At 41.0% G+C, this 17,367-nt stretch overlaps 1 protein-coding gene across 3 annotated transcripts in view; it reads left to right on the top strand.

Annotated features, from left to right (window-relative positions):
* The first annotated feature begins 12,252 nt into the window (after positions 1-12,252).
* Positions 12,253-17,367, top strand: part of sox13 (SRY-box transcription factor 13) — a 38,222-nt gene continuing 33,107 nt past the window's right edge. For 2 of the 3 annotated variants that reach the window (XM_072666099.1, XM_072666100.1), the window contains exon 1: positions 12,253-12,488. The gene's annotated coding sequence lies outside the window, so the exon portion shown is untranslated. The remainder of the gene's footprint in view (positions 12,489-17,367) is intronic. The other variant, XM_072666098.1, reaches the window with a different exon arrangement.

The following is a 17,367-nucleotide window of genomic DNA, read 5'->3' as shown; positions in this document are numbered from 1 at the left end:
AGTCAAAAGCCTCAACTATTAATAACGGCTGCCTTCCTCAACGGGAAGTTTGATAAAAATCTGACAATATGAAAACAGCCACAAGTCAGCAAAAAACAGCGAGGGCAGGGTATGCCATAGTTCTCCATAGACGAGCCCTATCTCTGAGGCAGGAGGTGGTGGTGGTGGTGCTGCTGGTGGTGGGGGAGCTTTATAGATAGGAACTCACTGACAACCTGAGAAGGAAGCGGTATCTCAATCACTTTAACCAAGTTTTTTGCAAGTTTGTGTGGAAAGCAGGAGTGCCAGATGCAGCTTTGAAGCTTCTAGGGGAGGAAGTCAGTTGCTGACTCCAGACCCCCCGCCAGAGTAACTTCATAACTGCAGCCGCAAGCGCTCACTAGCTGCCTGTGGATTGCGACCACAGAGATAGATCTATTGCATCAGGCTTTCTTTTTTATCTCTCTGTGGGGACGAGAGTACATTGTGACTTCTCTGATGGAGCAGTCGCTATTAGCGGCTTGAGCTTCATTAAATTCTGCTTTGTTCATCGAAATTTGCAGGCCCTGATTATTCAAGGCCATACAGGATGAGAGGGTCTGAGTTAGAATTTATGTTGTATAACTGAAAATCAGTAATTACATATTAAATGGGGGGTAGCCTAGATTTAGAAGCTTCAAGATATTGAGTAGATCTGTAGTCCAGACCACATTTATTAGGCCCAAGATGAGCCCAAGACCATGACCAGTTGCGATCGATGCCCCACCAAAATCAAGTGTGCTTTGAGATTAAGCTTCCACGTCTTCCAGTTCACATTTCTTGATCTTTTCGAATTGTCTAGTAGAGCCAGATTCCCTCCAGAATGAACTGCTTAGAATGATAGGTATTATTTTTATCCTGCAATGCTGTCTAAATGCAATGACATAATCACACAGTTATGTATTTAATTATATTTACGTTCTGTTTACATTCTGTATGACACTTGAGGTTTGCACATCTGACACTTCCATTTGCTTTGATCTCAGGAACTGACACAGAGCTTGTTGATGTGCATCTATTTTGGAATCTTAGAAGCTTACAATTACTTTCACTTATATTCAGTAAAATGGGAATACGTCCAACTTCTCTCCACATGCCCTACATAATTCCCTTTCACTATTACTATTACTGATACATATACAAAGTCTTCAGCATAGTTTGATGTAAAAATAGTTAACTGTAGAGAAACTATATATGATTTCTTTATACTGGTGATGATAGGAACCAGACATTGTGATGTTTACAATGTTAAAAAATAGCTATGTTGGCTCTCCAAATCCACCAGTGCAACATTCTGTATATAAATTCCACAAGTAACCCCTTAAGCCCTTAACACTCCATGACGTATTATACACTACAGCGTAATACTCAGTAACTACATGGACCTCTGTAAAAACTGGTGGTGCTATTCCCTGGAAATAGAGCTTTGTAATAACAATTTCGGCCCTCCGGCTGGCCATAGGCTTTTTAAGGGATTAAATTATAGTTTAGTTCAGAAAAGTATTGTGTTTTAGGCATCAAGCAGCATGATAATAACCATCACATGTAATAAGGGAGCTTTTAGCACTCACATCCCCATTTCTGACTCTTTCTCTACAATGAAGCATTTCACATCAACCCACTCTAAATGACGTGTATCGCTATTAATTATGCAGAAAAATCAAGTATAGTTTGTTGTAATGTTTTTTTTATATCTAAATGTATTTTTATATTGTGGAAATATTTAAAAATTATTTAGACACATCAAAATCAAACTGCAGTGAAATGGTGAGATGCACTGAATCACGATGCACTGATCATGATCTTTTTTTGGACAAAATCATAATCCAACTGAATCGCTGTGAGGTTTGGCAGAGATATATGCACATATTCTGTCACCTTTATCTACCCATGGGCTCCAGAGCCGCAGACATTCTGTGGAAAACTCTGTGCCCTGACCAGCCTCTGGCGGCCCGGTCGGTTCTCTGTGGTACTCGGGTCTCAGCCGGCGGAAACGCGGCCTGGGTCAGATGGCTATCCCGCCTGCCCCCCAGAGGCCTTCCTGTTCCTGCGGGAGCCATTGTTATGAGCAGGGCCTTTGTTCTGCCTCTCCCCCTGACCTGTCTCCTACCTCAGCGCCGACCAGCCAGGTGGCTGTCCAGCTCATATCTCACCACCCACAAGCAACTGGCTCTGGATGCTAGAAACTCTGGACGTTTCAGTTTACCTTCCATGTGCTGAACACCTACAGATGCTAAAGGTTTTAAAGCAATATGTAACTAGAACTATTTCCCTCTTTCCTGACTGTATTACAGTAAGGGATGCACCGACATGGAAGTTCTGGAATACCTTTCTTAAGTTTTAGTAGTGTGATTGCAGTAGGGAATCTTCATTTTTCTCACATTTTACATGTGCCCATCTACAGGTAGTTCTACTCAACTGATACACACCATTTTGTATAATACTATCTCAGGGCAGGTCCCAGAGATCAAATGCACGCAAAATTTAAATGTAGTTATTTCGTCTGGCACTCGTTTATTTGTAATTTTTTTTTTTTTTTTTTTTAATTTATTTGTAAAAATCCCTGTTACTCCTATTCCTTTTCAGCCCTTTCAGCTAGATTGCAGGTGTTAGGTTGTCGGCAAGTTATTCTCAAGGTTGGTTACTGTGCTGGTCGGGTGCTAAGATGTAAAACTTTCTAGACTGTAGGCAGCAACACTGGCGTTCCAGCAGCTTCCACTTGCACTTCATGGCAAACTGATCTTGGAATTTCTAGTTGTTTGGAAATTCCTAACTTTTCCTGTACATCAGAATATCTTTCTCAGATTTGCACTCACCTCCTCAGACATACTCTCTGTACTGTGTGTTGGTAAATCTAATGAGTGCTGCTGCCAAACAAGAAGGTACGAGGCCTTGGCCATGGCAAGTTCAATAACATTTTGGAACCACTGAATTAATCAATTAAATGCATGGAAAAAATACATACATTTTGCCTTTAAAAAAGATGAGTTCAAAGTAATAATTGAAAACCTAGTATTGCCTGAATATGTCCATTATGTATGAGTATGTAAACATCTGACCACAACTGTATATGCATAGGTAATAGTTTTTTTCATTTTTTTGGAAATGCATGACACCTTATTTTACTATTATTTAATATTTTAAATTAGTAACAAGTCTTGTTTCTTGTTACTGATTTTCAAATAAATAATAAATTAAGCATGTTGAAATGAATTTATAAATGAATAAAACTTTAATTACATAATTACTTTGAACAAATGTAAACATATTACATTATTTTTGTGTGAAAACACAAAGGACAACTATTTAAAATAAAAATATGCAAAATTAAATCATTTTATTGAACATGTGACTAAGCTTTAACAGGAAAGTAATAAGGATATGCTAGCAGTGCTAGTTAGTCTGCACTTCCTAACCTTTAGTGGTTTGGTTGTTATGTATGATAGATCCATAACTACGCAGGCTTGCATTTACTTTGCGAATCTTTCATCACAACAGGGATTTACAACAATAAATGCAGTTTGAGAATCTAATAGTTTGGTGCTACTAAGTCGTTTTGTTCATCTGAGATGAATCACACTTTCAAGAGATCCTTCCCAGGTTGAATGCTTTTGAAGCTTAGTGATAACTTCATAAACCTTATTGGCTGTAAAATCTTTTGTTAAGCGAACTTTTTTACAGAACCGCACGTAATGTCCAAATACGTTGCCTTCTTTAGAAAAGTGATAATCTTTTTCCACCAAAAGCACCCTGAGTAAGCAGGCCATGACCTGTGCCGCTTTCTTATCTTGTTTTAACAGTGCAGCGGCAACACATAATACCTTCATATTTCTCCAATTAACACGTACAATAATATGCAGATCTGATAAGGCCTTTTGTTCGAATGCTCGCCTGAGGAAACGGAACGGTATTTTTCATTGTCGGACTCTTTGGCTAAAATGCAAAAGCGGCAGAGGCGGGCAGCGGGCCAGGGCCCAACCGAAAGTGAGAAACGTACCCACGGCAGGCCGTCCTTTGTCTGCCCAAATAATGAACGGGTTCCAGCGGGCCTGTGTTTCAGCACCATCGAGGGAGTTAAGAAGTGAATGTTGAGGGACGGGGTCGAACAGTCCAGTTTGTGTGTGCGATCTCTGTGCGCCACAGAAAAGCAGTGCGGATTACATGAGCTGCATGCAGGCCACTGCTTAATCTCAATGCCAGGTTGATGGATGGCGTTGGCACAGGTGGTTGCAATGCAGTTGCTTTAGTGTTGACTGCAGTCAACATGCAATGTATGTTCCTACTAGCATAACCTGGAACCACATTTACACGAGCAGTCAAACAGGCCTACTTCATTGTAACCTGTATTTATTGCTTTATGCAAACGACCAAACAACTTCTCACCCTTGGTGTGGCTAAAATAGGTCATTTTTCACCTTTTTATAACTAGTTTCCTGTTTATTTGTGCATGAAATAGATGGTACACACACATACACACACACATACACATTCACTATGGTGGCAATTCAGTACGGAGTGCCTAAATGTTTGGAACAAAAGATCTGCAGGGGAGCGAAAGGAGATGGGGAACAAAAAACAAACGAGTAATGAAATTATAACAATACAGAGAGAGAGAGAGGGAGAGAGAGAGAGGGATGCGAGAGCCACAATGGCAGGGAACAATCGTGCCGCGTCAATGGAAAAAAAAAAGGAGGTGGGGGGGCCGTGGACAATGGGGCCGGTGACAGCAGCACAATGGCCACACTGTTTTCAATTAGACATTATCTCATACACGGAGTGGCAGGTCGCATTGTGCTGGGGGGCTATTTTCAGGGCCGGCTTTGTGTGGGGCACCGCCAATATTCCCTTCAGCCCCTGCAGCGAGCCGGCCCTTTATTCTTGCCACTGTTTGTTTTTCGCTCAGCGCTAAACTGTGGGTGGCTTCAAGCAAACTGCATCCATGGAAAAAAAAGGGGCAATGAGGAGATGGGGGAACTACCTTTGCCTTTTGCCACCTGAACTGATCGGACCGATTAAATGTGGGCTGAGAACAGATCTGTTCTGACTTTAATTCACGCTGAGTGCTTTTGGGTGGTCTTGGGTTTGACAGAAGCCTCGATGGAGCCGGCCTCATACGGCTTCCCTGACATATGGTGCGCTCCATGCAGTGCATTGTGTCTTGACAACAAACATACAGTGATACAGTGTTCCTTTACTACGCTCTATAAGTAACCTATGTTTGTGGGGAGTACCACAAGGGAGAGCATTAGGGCCATTCAGTGTTAGTTCAAAATGATACTGAAGACCTCTTTCAAATCTTCAGGGGTTTTTTCTTTACAGTATCTAAAAAAGGCAGCTGTCCTTTACATTGTGTGAACATTTTATCAATGGACCAAAAGACTATTATTTTAATTGACCCAAACTAACTAGCATCCCCTCCTATTCAGGGAAGTGTGGTAGATGTTGCCTAATAGGCAACGTCAGCACTCGTTAGGTCCTTCTTTTGTCCATTTTGTTTCAACTTAACATATTTTTAGGTCAGATGTGACATTGGTCAGTGCACTAAAGGAACTGATGGAAGATACTGTACTGGCAGTAACGGTCATCAGATTAGAAATCCGCACAATCTATATACCCTTCAAAAAAGGAAGCTTTTCAGAGGTTCTTTAGTAAAGGCACAGGTTCCAACAACTCAAAGATAGCGTTTTAATACCTCTCTACGATGGAGACCCTTCTGTTCTTTTACAAGATGTGCACTGTATATAGAACCCTTTTTGCTAGGAATGTAGATTCTGCACTGTTTATTTGTGGACATGTGGGAAGAATTCAGCGCAGAGCATGATGCTCTATTTGCATGTGTGTCTTTTTCATGTCCCCGTTCTGTACTTTATGAAACTCTGACCGTTGTATCAGGATGTAAACCTATTTGGCACACACCCGCACACATCACATAAAGAGCCTTCAAATGAGACGCAACATTTGAGGCCTCTATATGTCACTCAACAAATTTGGTTATTTGACACCTGCTGCTGGTTTTAACCTCAATTAAACTGCCCGGACCCATTTCTTGTAATTCTGCGGCCCGAAAGGTTTTGTTTCGTTCATTTTCCACAAACAGTCACACAAGCGAGCAAAAAAAAAAAAAAACACTTGTTAGCGGAAGTTAAATTGGAATAGGTTGCGGTCTTCCGAGGGTTTCTCAGAAATAATGTGCTCGATCTTATCGGATGTGTTCTTTTTTAGCGAATATTTGTCGTGTTTGCTGTTCTCTATCAACCCAGATCCAATGCGGTTAATGCATCTGCCTACTCTGTATACTTTCCACATTGCATTCACAGTTAAGGCTGAGGGCACCGTGGGTTTAGTTTGTGAAATGCTCACATAGGCAAAACATCTATATTGGGTTGGGTGTGATCACAAATTGCAACACCTAAGCAAAATAGTTATTTCACTGTGGTTTTCTGACACTCTCCTGCTTTTTCCTCTCCATGCCACAGTGGTATGTCTGATGCGGCAGCACTCAGGGGGCTTGGTATCCAATTGAGGTCGATATCAAAGGTCATGCAGCGTGCCAATTACTTGAATTACATTTGATTTCCATGTTGCACATTCACTATGTTATTGCAACAATTGTAGCTGTTTGAATGTGGGCACAGACTGTATTCACTTTCCTTGCGATATTTCCACAAATTAGACACTATGGAGAGTTAGGCAAGGTGTTCCTTCACCTGCATGTACTCGCACAATAACACACAGTTAGGTTGGCAGTGTAGAGTGGATATTGGTGCTCCTGGACTTGGATAAAAGGATATTTTTATACTGGGGCAAACAGCAAGATTCAATTTGCCTTCAATGGGAATTTGTCTTCTATGTCTTCTATATCTTGTATATTGTATGTCTTTTAATGTAATATTACAGATTGTTAGAAGAGCACAGGTTTGGTTCTAGATTTCTGGCTCTGATATTACTCTAGGGATTTATTAGCCAAATCATGCACAATATTAAACAAATGTAAAAAATATACAGCAATGAAACATATGAATGTTATATGTATTTAGTCCAATATTACTGCTTTTTTAAGTCCTTTTTTTCCAAACTGATGGAAGGTCTAATATAAAGTAACAGTTTATATTAGACATCACAGGCACAAGGAGTATCAGTATACCCTTTAAAAAGGGAGGCTTTGTTCAAGAGTGCTTTTGCAAAGATCGGCTAATGACACTATGCTATGCTAATGGCCACCATGCATGGTCAGTTCTTGGTCAGAATCACAGCTTGTATATACGAGTTCAATTCTTGTTTGGGAGATTTTTACCCATCCTTCCTTGCAAAAGGCTTCTAGTCCTGTGAGATTCTTGGAACGTCTCACATTGACTGCATTTTTGAGGTCTATTGACAAATTTCTGATGATGTTTAAGTCGGGGGCCTGTGAGGGCCATGGCAAAACCTTATCTTGAAGTAGTCTGTTATATATATTGTGTGTTTAAGATCATTATCCTGCTAAAGAAGCCATCTTCATTTCAGGTGGTGTGATGTTTACTTTCAGAATTTGCTGGTTGTTAACTGAATCTATTTGTCTCTCTACAAGTGAAATGTTCTCAGAGTCACTGGCTGCAACACAAGTCCAAAGCATGATTGGTCCACCTCCATGCTTACCAGTTGGAGAGGTGTTCTTTAAATGAAATTCTGCTTTGAGGTGTTCTTTTTCATGAAAGTCTCTTTGAAAACCTTTTGTTGCAGAATTTTGTTGTGAGGACACAAGAAAGGTTTTCTAATGACTCTTCCATTAAGGGCATATCTGTGCAGGTGTCATTGCACAGAAGAACGGAGCACCAGAGTCTGCTACGTCTTGAAGGTCCTTGCAATTAAAATGGGGGGTTTATTTGCCTTCACTTTCCTGCAGTCCTACAAGCCATTTCTTAATACCAACTAAGGGCACAAAATATTCTTATAGCGTTCTGCTGCTCTGTGGGCATCAACTACTTTAATCCTCAGATTGCCAGGCGGCAGCTTAGAGAAGGCCATGGCTGCTGATTGTTGGGACAAGGTGTGAGGAGTCAAGCTTTGAAATTTGCATCACCTGGCCTTTTCTAATGATTGTGAACAATCCATAGCCCTAACAAATTAATTTGGTTAACTATATGTGAATGCTCAATGATTTCCTGTGAGGCTCTACTCTTTTTAGAAAAACCAAAAATAATAAACTACTCTTGCTTAAATGTTGAAAAAAAATCCTGTTCCAGTTTATCTTCTGCTAACTTGCCTATTCGCAGTAACAGAAATGTTGACTAGGGTGTCCAAACACTGTTTTATGCAAACATTAGGGCATTTCTATGTCTTTGACTTGCCAGACGAAAATAAGTTCTCATTCTCTACAGAGAAAACACTTGTGCACACTGTAAAGCACTAGTTACTATTTATTTACTTCATTTATTCTTTTGTAATATAATGCCATTGCAGTTATCGTCATTGCAATGTGTGCATGTGCAATAGTCACGTTGCAGGGGGCGCAATGCCAAATAAGGCAAATTAAGTCATAGACTTCATGCTACAGCTTCCTTGATACAACAGGAAAATTCTTATTGTTCTTATTTTCCATGATGTATCTACCAGAGGCAGATAATATCTGCCCAATACCATTTATTTTACTCCAACCGTCGATACACAGAGGGCATCATTAATATCCTGACCTGTTGAATCCTACTTGGATCCTGGTGTATCCTGTTTAATCCTGTGTTGTTTAGTACTGTAATATAAATGGCAGAACAACAAAACATCACAGTGTCAGTTGTAATTTATTGTTTCTAAAGCAACAAATAGGAATTGTGTCTAAAATGTGCCCGTAGAGGATTTAATTACTTATTTTCACTGTAAAAAGGGACATGCAAGGTTTTGCAGACTAAATACAGAAAAACAGCATAGATACATAATATATAAAATATTAATCTGGGAAACAAGTGTCTATTTGCACAGTTATATTACATTAGATTTTATTACAGATATTTTATTACAAATATGTTCCTTTGCTTCCCTCCTGATTTGCAAGCGCACAATGTCATGAAGTAATAAAACAAAGTGAAAAATAAATAACAACAAATGCATGTTCGCTGAGATAAAGATCTTTGGAGTCAGTGGGTTAAGACAGGAAGAGAACGCACAGACTGTTTAGTTGTGAAGCGATAAGGCTCTAAACCCACGAGCATCACAGTTATGCTGGAAACAGCTTTTAATTTTGGCTTCCTGAATCACTCTCTGTATCATTGTCCTAATTGCTACTTATGCACTTTTCTGTCCTTAAGATATGTGAATGGCACTTGATTGCAAAGGTGGAAAGCGCCTATAAACTGCCATTAAACTGTGTTTAATGTTGAATGCTGGAACTCTAGTAGTTGGCAAAAAATGTAATTTATAAAGATATATGTGCTTACTGTTGCTGTCGTAACAAAATCTTGTATGTCGGATAGGCTGACATTGCATTTTAAGGTATGTCATGACATTTCGGACAGTTTCTAGTGATCTATTTGTAATGAAATGCACATAATGTTATGGGGTACCTGTGGCTTTTAAAGGTGTATAGATTGCCCTATTTTATGATGTACTGAGGCCTAGAAAATGTGAAATCGTATACAGATGTACGTTACTCCATACTACTGTAGCACAAAACTAAGCAAAACCAGGTACGAGTATCAGACTGATATTTGCAGAAAATGCCAGAGTTGATGCTGGAGGATGAAAAAAGGAATGCAATCTTGTCACAAACCTAGCCTAGCATAGCACACACTCCTACAGTGTGAGCTGTCATGTTGTTAGCTGTGGATTTCTTTTTGTGGGGTAGCAGGGTGTGTAGTTTGAACATGATAACCATATCAGTTATCATACACCAGTTTTTGAAAGAAGAAATATCTAATCAGTATCAGCCGATACTCTAAGTTTTAATATTTAATTAAGTTTTAAAATTAATTATGTCCAATCTGTAATTCTAAAAGCAACTTCTTCAACTTTACAGTGTAATGTCTTCGCCGTTTAAAAGCTATGCACATGCTCCAGCACTTTAGACCGAACCTTATTCTTCGGTCCATATGTCCATTTGATAAGTGTGCCTCTGTGCAAGGGTGAAGGCTGCACTGTAGTGGACAATAAAAGTCTCTTTTCCGAGAAGCCCTCTCTCTCAGTGAGGTCAGAACTGTGGTGGCAGTGTATCAGCCAGTCTCGCTCACCACCTCACAAAGCTCAGAGCTCAATAATCCTTGGGGCCAAAGACAAACGAACAAGGGCGGGGGGAGTGGGGGTTGAGGGAAAAAGAAAAAAGTCGCCAGCTTCAACTCAACCCAGCAGGAGAGACAAAGGTGGAAGACCTGAAAAGCACAGGAGCGAACAAAGGTTGCAAGCGGCCAGGATAAGCCCCGAGAGTTGCTTACTGACAAGAGAGTGACACAGAAAGAAAGGGAGAAAGAGTGGTCAGGGAGAAAAGATGGACTCAGAAAGAAGGTGGGAGGGGGGGGGGGCAAAAAGGGGGCCGTGAGAGAAAAGAAGAGATGGAAAGGGCGAAAGAAAGATATAGAAGGAAAAAAAAGGCAAAAGAGAGAGAGAGAGATAGAAAGGCAGAGAGAGAGAGGGAGAGAGAGAGAGTACGAGAGAGAAAGTGAGTGAGTGAGAGAGAGAGAAGAAGAAGTGGGGGGAAAAAAGCTTCTGTAATCCTGGAATAGTGGTTGTCGACCATTGCCATGGAAACAGGCACAAAGGCCTGTGGTTTCCTATTGATGGCTAATTGTATTCCTCACAGCTCTTTTGTTAATTGTTGTCTGCCCAGCTCCCACTTCCTGCTGGGCGGCCACACAAAGGCAGGAACAGAGGGGATTAGAAATGGCACAATGGCTTTAGACTCCGGGCCCTGCGAGGCTGCGGCTAGCCGTGCACAGACCGGCGGGGAAAAAGTGATAGAAAGAGACGTAACACAACCCTGGGGCCCGGGCGCTTTGAAGGGTAACTGGCACCTTCACCTGGATAATTCACTCTGGCCAGCGTCCCCTGGAACCCCTCACCCACCCACCCATGCAGATGTCATCCCCGTGTCCCAAGCAGGGTAAAAGGGCTCAGCAAGTGGGGCTCAAAGCAGGGCGAAAGAGGCTCAAAGTCTAATGAGGCAGCATTGGGGGGAGGGGGGGGGGGAGTTATAATTGAGGATTTACTCAATAATCACTCTGTATCATTCAGCACTCCACAGTACCCCTTTTATCGGGGTACACCACTGTTATTTTTTGCTGTAAGGGAATGAAATATCACAAATATCTTATTGTTGCAAAGGAATGAAGCATCTGTGATTAATTCCATTAACTCACACAATACCTTTTAATGAATGCACTTCAGCTTCCGCTGGTGTGAATAACGCACTGTTCCTGTTTTCTAGCTCTTCCTCAGTTCTTCAGATGGTTTAGCGAGGGACAGTACATGTATTTTATCACACAAGGTGATTAATATTAATAGTGATTAATATATTGGATAAAAAACTTGTATAAAATCATTCAAACTAACTTGAGATCAAAATGAAATGTGATAAATTACAACGGAAATATGTTCAGTGTATAAATACTGTAAAAACAATAGTCATCTGACTGATCAAATGTTCCCAGTTTTGTCAGGCATTACAAACATAACAAAAAAGGCAACAGGTATATTGTAGTAAACTGAAATTAAAAGTTGCTTTTATGTATTTAAAGATATTAAAACATTATCTATACCATTTACATTTACCGAGCCTTTATGTTAGCAAGGGCTTTCTGTTCATGTGCTCTTATGATGATGATACAGTCATAAGAAATTAATAAAAATAAGAACAAATTAATAAACAAAATAATAAAACAGCAACAAGAAGCTGCTAAACATTAAAGATTTCTCTGTAAACTCTGTCCAAATTTTCCTTTATGAATTGTATTCCAGATGACTGAAACTTAGCCTTTTTTGTTAGTTTGTTTAATCATTTTCAGCCTGAATATCATTTCCACAGTCGACTGTAAACCTAATTAGTAATTATAGACATTATAGCTATTTATCTAAATACTTAAAAAAAAATCAAACTAGCTTCAAACTAAATGAATAAATTAAACAAATGAAAAATCAGTGCCTAGCTGAGCAAGCTAAAGTTAGCCGGTTGCTAACTGTGCTGATGTCCCCTTCCAGCTGCTTTTCCGAAGAGCTTTCCCTTTAAGGGGGAGGTGAATGGCAGGAGACGGAGAATGTGGGGAAACAAAACGGCAGAAAGTGACTCCCATGTGTTTAGGGAGACCGGACAGCGCTGGGAGAGGACTCCGTGTGTGCGTCGCGAAGTGTGTGTGTGTGTGTGTGTGTGTGTGCCGTGTAATCGTCGCTGACTTGGATGTATGTCACTGACTAATAAACCGTGTTTTTTCACCTTGGCGGGAAGAGCCGCTGCGGTCTCCCTGACAACCAGGAGGATTCTGAAGTTTGGGCTTCCCAGTTTTTAAACTGCAGTGGTGAGTGAAGACAGCACAACTCCAACTCGAGTCCAAACTTGAGCTCGAAGCGGGTTGAAACGGGCTAGCTCGACATTCACGGTGTTCGCTGACTTCGCTGACTAACTTCGAACTAATTCTGACTGAAAAAGGGGAAACTTGGCCCGTAGTGTCGAGTTTGGGGACATTTCGGCGAATGTTGACGTTAACGTTAGCGTTAGCTCCTTAGGCTGAGGGGCCACCGCTTCAGGCAGGGCTTTGGGAAAAGTGTCCGTACGACTGAAGCGTTACTGTGTTCGTGTTTCCTCGCCGCCAGTGCGTTATTAAGTAATAGAAATTTGACCAAAAGGGGGCATAATGTATATATTTGTTAGTGCCGGTCGATATTGTTTACGCCAGTATACCGGTAGTGATGTCACACCACAACATTAAATGTTATCGATGGACTGATTTAGCTAGCTAGCATGATGTAGCTCGCTGCAGCTAATTCTGAATAAGATCAAAGTTCATAAAACTGTATTCGCATTTCTGTCAAAATAAGACATGGCAGGTTTGTGAGACATTCTTTCACTCTATTAATGTTGATCTCTGTGCTCAAGGAGCTCCTAGTGGACTTTACCCCTGCTGGTTCTCCCACACTAACCCATTCACACTCCTCCGTCTTGTAAGTTTGTCCACGGTAAATATGGACTGGGTAGGCTGAGAGGAGAGGAGAGATGGGGGGGATCCAAATCCAAGAGCTGTCAAACTAAATGTCATTGCTTCTTGAAAATATCTTTAGCAGCTAAATGTCTGCTAACTGTCTTTAACTCTTTAATGCCATTAGCTAACCCCTGTAGTATTGGTATCAGTGTAAAACAGGAGCAATAGCAATATGATTCCCGAGGTGCCCGGCATGGTTTAACTGCTTATTTAACAACCTATCCTGAGGGGAAATGAGCTTTTGAATTTTTGAGGAGGAGGAGAAGAAGAAGAAGAAGAAAGGAGGCTGTCATGGACTGGAAAGTGCATGTGAGACCATGTAGAGAACATTTTTCAGGATGAAAGGTATATTGAGAATCAATTTCTTTTGGGAGGGCGCAGGCTTATGGAGTGACCTGTCAGATTACTGCGCTCGTTTTAGGTTTTGTTAAAAGTGTGAAGAACTGCACACCTGCAGAGAGCTGCTGAGCCGGCTGTCAGATTCCATGGAGGTACTAGACGCCGTCGTTTGCTGCAATAGGAGCAGGTTAAAAGTCTTTTCAAGCAATTGATCCAGATGTAATCATTTAAACCGATGACTGTAGAAAAGCGCTGTTTCTCAGTCCCAGTCATGGGGTTCACTTTCCTTGCTCCTAATACACCTGATTCAAATCTGGGTTATTCCTAAAGCCTTAGTGAAGTTAAAGTTTGTGTTGAAGCAAGACAATACCAACATGTGGAAGATGCACGTTTTAATTAGTCCTTTTTAAAAATCAGATAAAAGGTGTGGCAGTACTGGAGACACACAACAATATTGACTGATACAGTTTTGGCAATTAATGCTAAAATTGAGCTAAATGTCATTTGATGGGGTCATATATTAAGACAATATTGCCTTTTTTCAGTCAGTACTGTCCAGCACTAGTGTGTTTGTGTGTATTTTGAAGGCTGTCACTCGCTGCAAGAGTTAATTCTACTCTTGGCTGTGCATTTGAGTGAGGCGGTACTGTCTGGTCTGATGACTGACACCTTTTGCACTGCAGGTTTGAAGAGCTGTTCCTGCCTCCAGCCTCCAGCTTCCAGCACCTGAGCCTCCCGTTACCATTGTGGCCGGGCATGTTGACGGCTCATTAAAGGGGAAGTTGGCAAAGTGGCTGCAAGTGTTTGGCTTCACAGTGGCTGACTGCGCACAAAGCTGCCTGTCAGCGGGGAGTCCCTGACCTTTCCCTCTGCCATTCTTTCATTCCCTTTCTCCCCCTCTCCATCTCTACATCTCTGCTTTTTTCTGTTTCTCTCCATTTCTTTTCCTCCTCTGTTTACCTCCATTTCTTTTTTTTCTTCCTTTCTTCCCTTTCTTCAGTCTTTCTTCCATTCTTCTTGGCATCTTTGTTCCTCTGTAATGCTGTTCTGGAAAGGGCAGAAAGGGCTGATTAGTGTGGTAGTGGAAAGAAATACAGGATCATGGCTTTTCTCTGTATGTCAATTACTGTACAGCCTATTCTGTGCAGCCTGATGAATACACTCTCACACTTGCCTGTGACTGGCTAGTAGATCCTGACCTGTGAAACACAATGGAAAGCTGCTGCCAGTGAATGCTTTTGTGAAGTGCTGTAATGTTCTGTAGCTGTAATGCTGTGCAGTTTCCCCACTTTCCTGTAGTTATTGCTGGTTTGCTCAAAAATGGGCCAGAATTGCATTCCGAAAGGTTCATCATTGCTTTGCTGCTTTGACATGCCGATCTCACCCCCCCTCAAGTCAAATTCAGTCCTTGGTGGCCCTCCAGTATATTATTTACAACTTCTGCTTGTATCACCTTTAATAATGAAAAAGAATCAAAACTTTGCACTTTCGACAAAATCTGCTTGCACCATTGACACCTTACCTTCTGGTGGTTTCCCAGTGCAAACCTCTGACAAGGCATGTTTGACAGTGCCAAACAGTCCATATGTTGAACCAGTTTGAACAGGAAATTAGAAGTCAGTACAGGGTAGTGGAGATCCATAGGTCAGTAAAGATTTGACACAGAAGATTCTTTCAGGGTATGCCCTGTAGTTTTTCTAAAACGCAACCTGGACGTCTTCTGCAGTATTAAAGACATTCACCATTTGTGCAGGACACGGATGGGGTTTGGTTGTACCGCCATCCGTGCAGTGAACATACACATACACACTAGTATGCAAACACACACCATGAAATTGTAAGCACACATGCCCAGAGCGGTGGGCAGCCATTACTGGGCCGCCTGGGGGGCAGAGAGGGCTAAGGACCTTGCTCAAGGCCCCAACAGCAGCAGCCCAAGCCATGTATGGAACAGCTCTACAGTAGAAATGTTGCACATTTTAATGAGCCACATACCTTCTGAGAACATTTCCAATGCATTACACTTAGCAGCAAAAGTGTATTCTGTCTTGACTTCATCTGTTTGGCCTCGCATTGTTGTTTTTTTTTGGTGTCCTGTTGAACCAGAGGTTCAACAAGAGCAAAGAAACAATGGTCTGTGAAGTGTGTTTCCTCAGGCCTGCCACATTGTCAGTGAAATCAAACGAGCCGGGTTTTAAAAAACTGCACAATGACAGACGCATTCCTTCATTTGTTGCTGTCCATCAGATCCTGTGATGTCCTTACTGAGTTCCCTTTGTTCAACTGTTCAAGTATGAACTTAAGACCTCAGTGGAGTCAGGCCTTGGTAAACCCACAGTATGGCATTGTGTGTGATTTTAAGAACCTGTTCCTTTTTTTGTGCTCTCAAGAACTGTGCAAAGTTCAGGTTTGATAACTAGCTTATATGTCATGGTTTTTGCATTTGTTGAAATTGTAATGCTGTAAATGACTTTGAACTTTTAAAAAGTTCTTTCCAGTTAGAAACAAGAAGGAAAACCCGCCCCACAATCAACTCACAATCAAAGATTTGTGATTTGCAGTTGCACTTATTTTAAAACAAGCTCTAAATGGTCGGAATATACAGTTTGGGAATATATGGTTTCCTCATTTGAATTTGGAAAGTGCTGTCAAAAAAAAAACAACCAAAAAAGTTTTTTTTTTTTTTTTTTTTTTTTTTCCTTTTTCAACCCACATGTTCCCAAACACTCGGCCTCCACTGCCACCTACTATATCTCTCCACAGTTGAGTGACACGAAGGCAGACCCGCAGCGGAAATCAGACAGCCTGCCATAAGAATAGAGCTCATTGAGTAGCTGCAGAAAAGGTGAACAAATAGGCAGCTGCCAAACTAACCCATCGCTATTGTCCCGCTGTCAGCAGAAAGGTATCTGCATTAGGTAAGCCTCTGAGTCTTTCAATTTTACTGACAGACTTTGTGAATATTTGCATCATAACACTTGTCAGGTTGTTTTGATGATTTTATGCTGTATTTTGTTTTGGAGGCCTACTAAGGCTGTGGCTCTAGAGGATTTTATTTCAGAGAGAACAATAGATATTGTTGCACTGCAAGAACAGGTAGTTTACTAAATGTTCATTGATAGTAATTTAGCTCAGAATAGGGAACTGCACATTTTTCTTTTTTTTTCTTTTTTATAATCCAACTCTCAACAGTTACGATGTTGTTTATTAAGCAAACTGCTAACCAAACTTCAGATGTACAACCATCAACATTGATATTGCCAAAACAAAAGAAAAGAAAATAGGGCTAGTTTTTTTGTTTGTTTGTTTGTTTTTTTTTAATGCTCACAAACTGCTGTATGCAAATGCAGTAGAGAAACTGCGAGATTTACATGCTTGTAAATGTGTTCATTCTGAGCTTACTGGTCTTGCAAATAATTTGTCATCATAAATGAGCAGTCCAACCAACAACTTCACAGCAACTATTCTCGATTTTCTACGCATGGGAGAGTACTGCGGGTACGTTCATGTAGCGTAGTATTTACTAAAAGCCGTAAATCTGCCTGAACAAGAATGAAAGGAAACTGATCCCTTTGAATTATGGCTTCCACTCGCAACCGCCAAACAAGTTTTTGTCCAAATAAAGAAGGCAGGACTGGTCAATTTACTCAGCATTTTTTCCCCTTCATGCCCCATGCTTTTTAGTTTATTTAGGTGTGCAAAGGTGATGGCAAGGTTTGTGAAAGTCAACCTGCAAGCTTGAACACGATTTTGAAGTTGTTAGCTTTGGGTGTGTTGCGTGATTGCACGTTAAATGAAAACCATGTAGTTGAATAGAGTGCAGCACATTTGCAGAATGACTTTGGAGGGCTTCAGTAAT

The sequence above is a fragment of the Salminus brasiliensis genome, chromosome 21 (assembly GCF_030463535.1).
Source record: "Salminus brasiliensis chromosome 21, fSalBra1.hap2, whole genome shotgun sequence".
NCBI lineage: Eukaryota > Metazoa > Chordata > Actinopteri > Characiformes > Bryconidae > Salminus > Salminus brasiliensis.
Note: the sequence above shows the minus strand (reverse complement) of the source record. Positions and strands in the feature narration are given on the sequence as shown.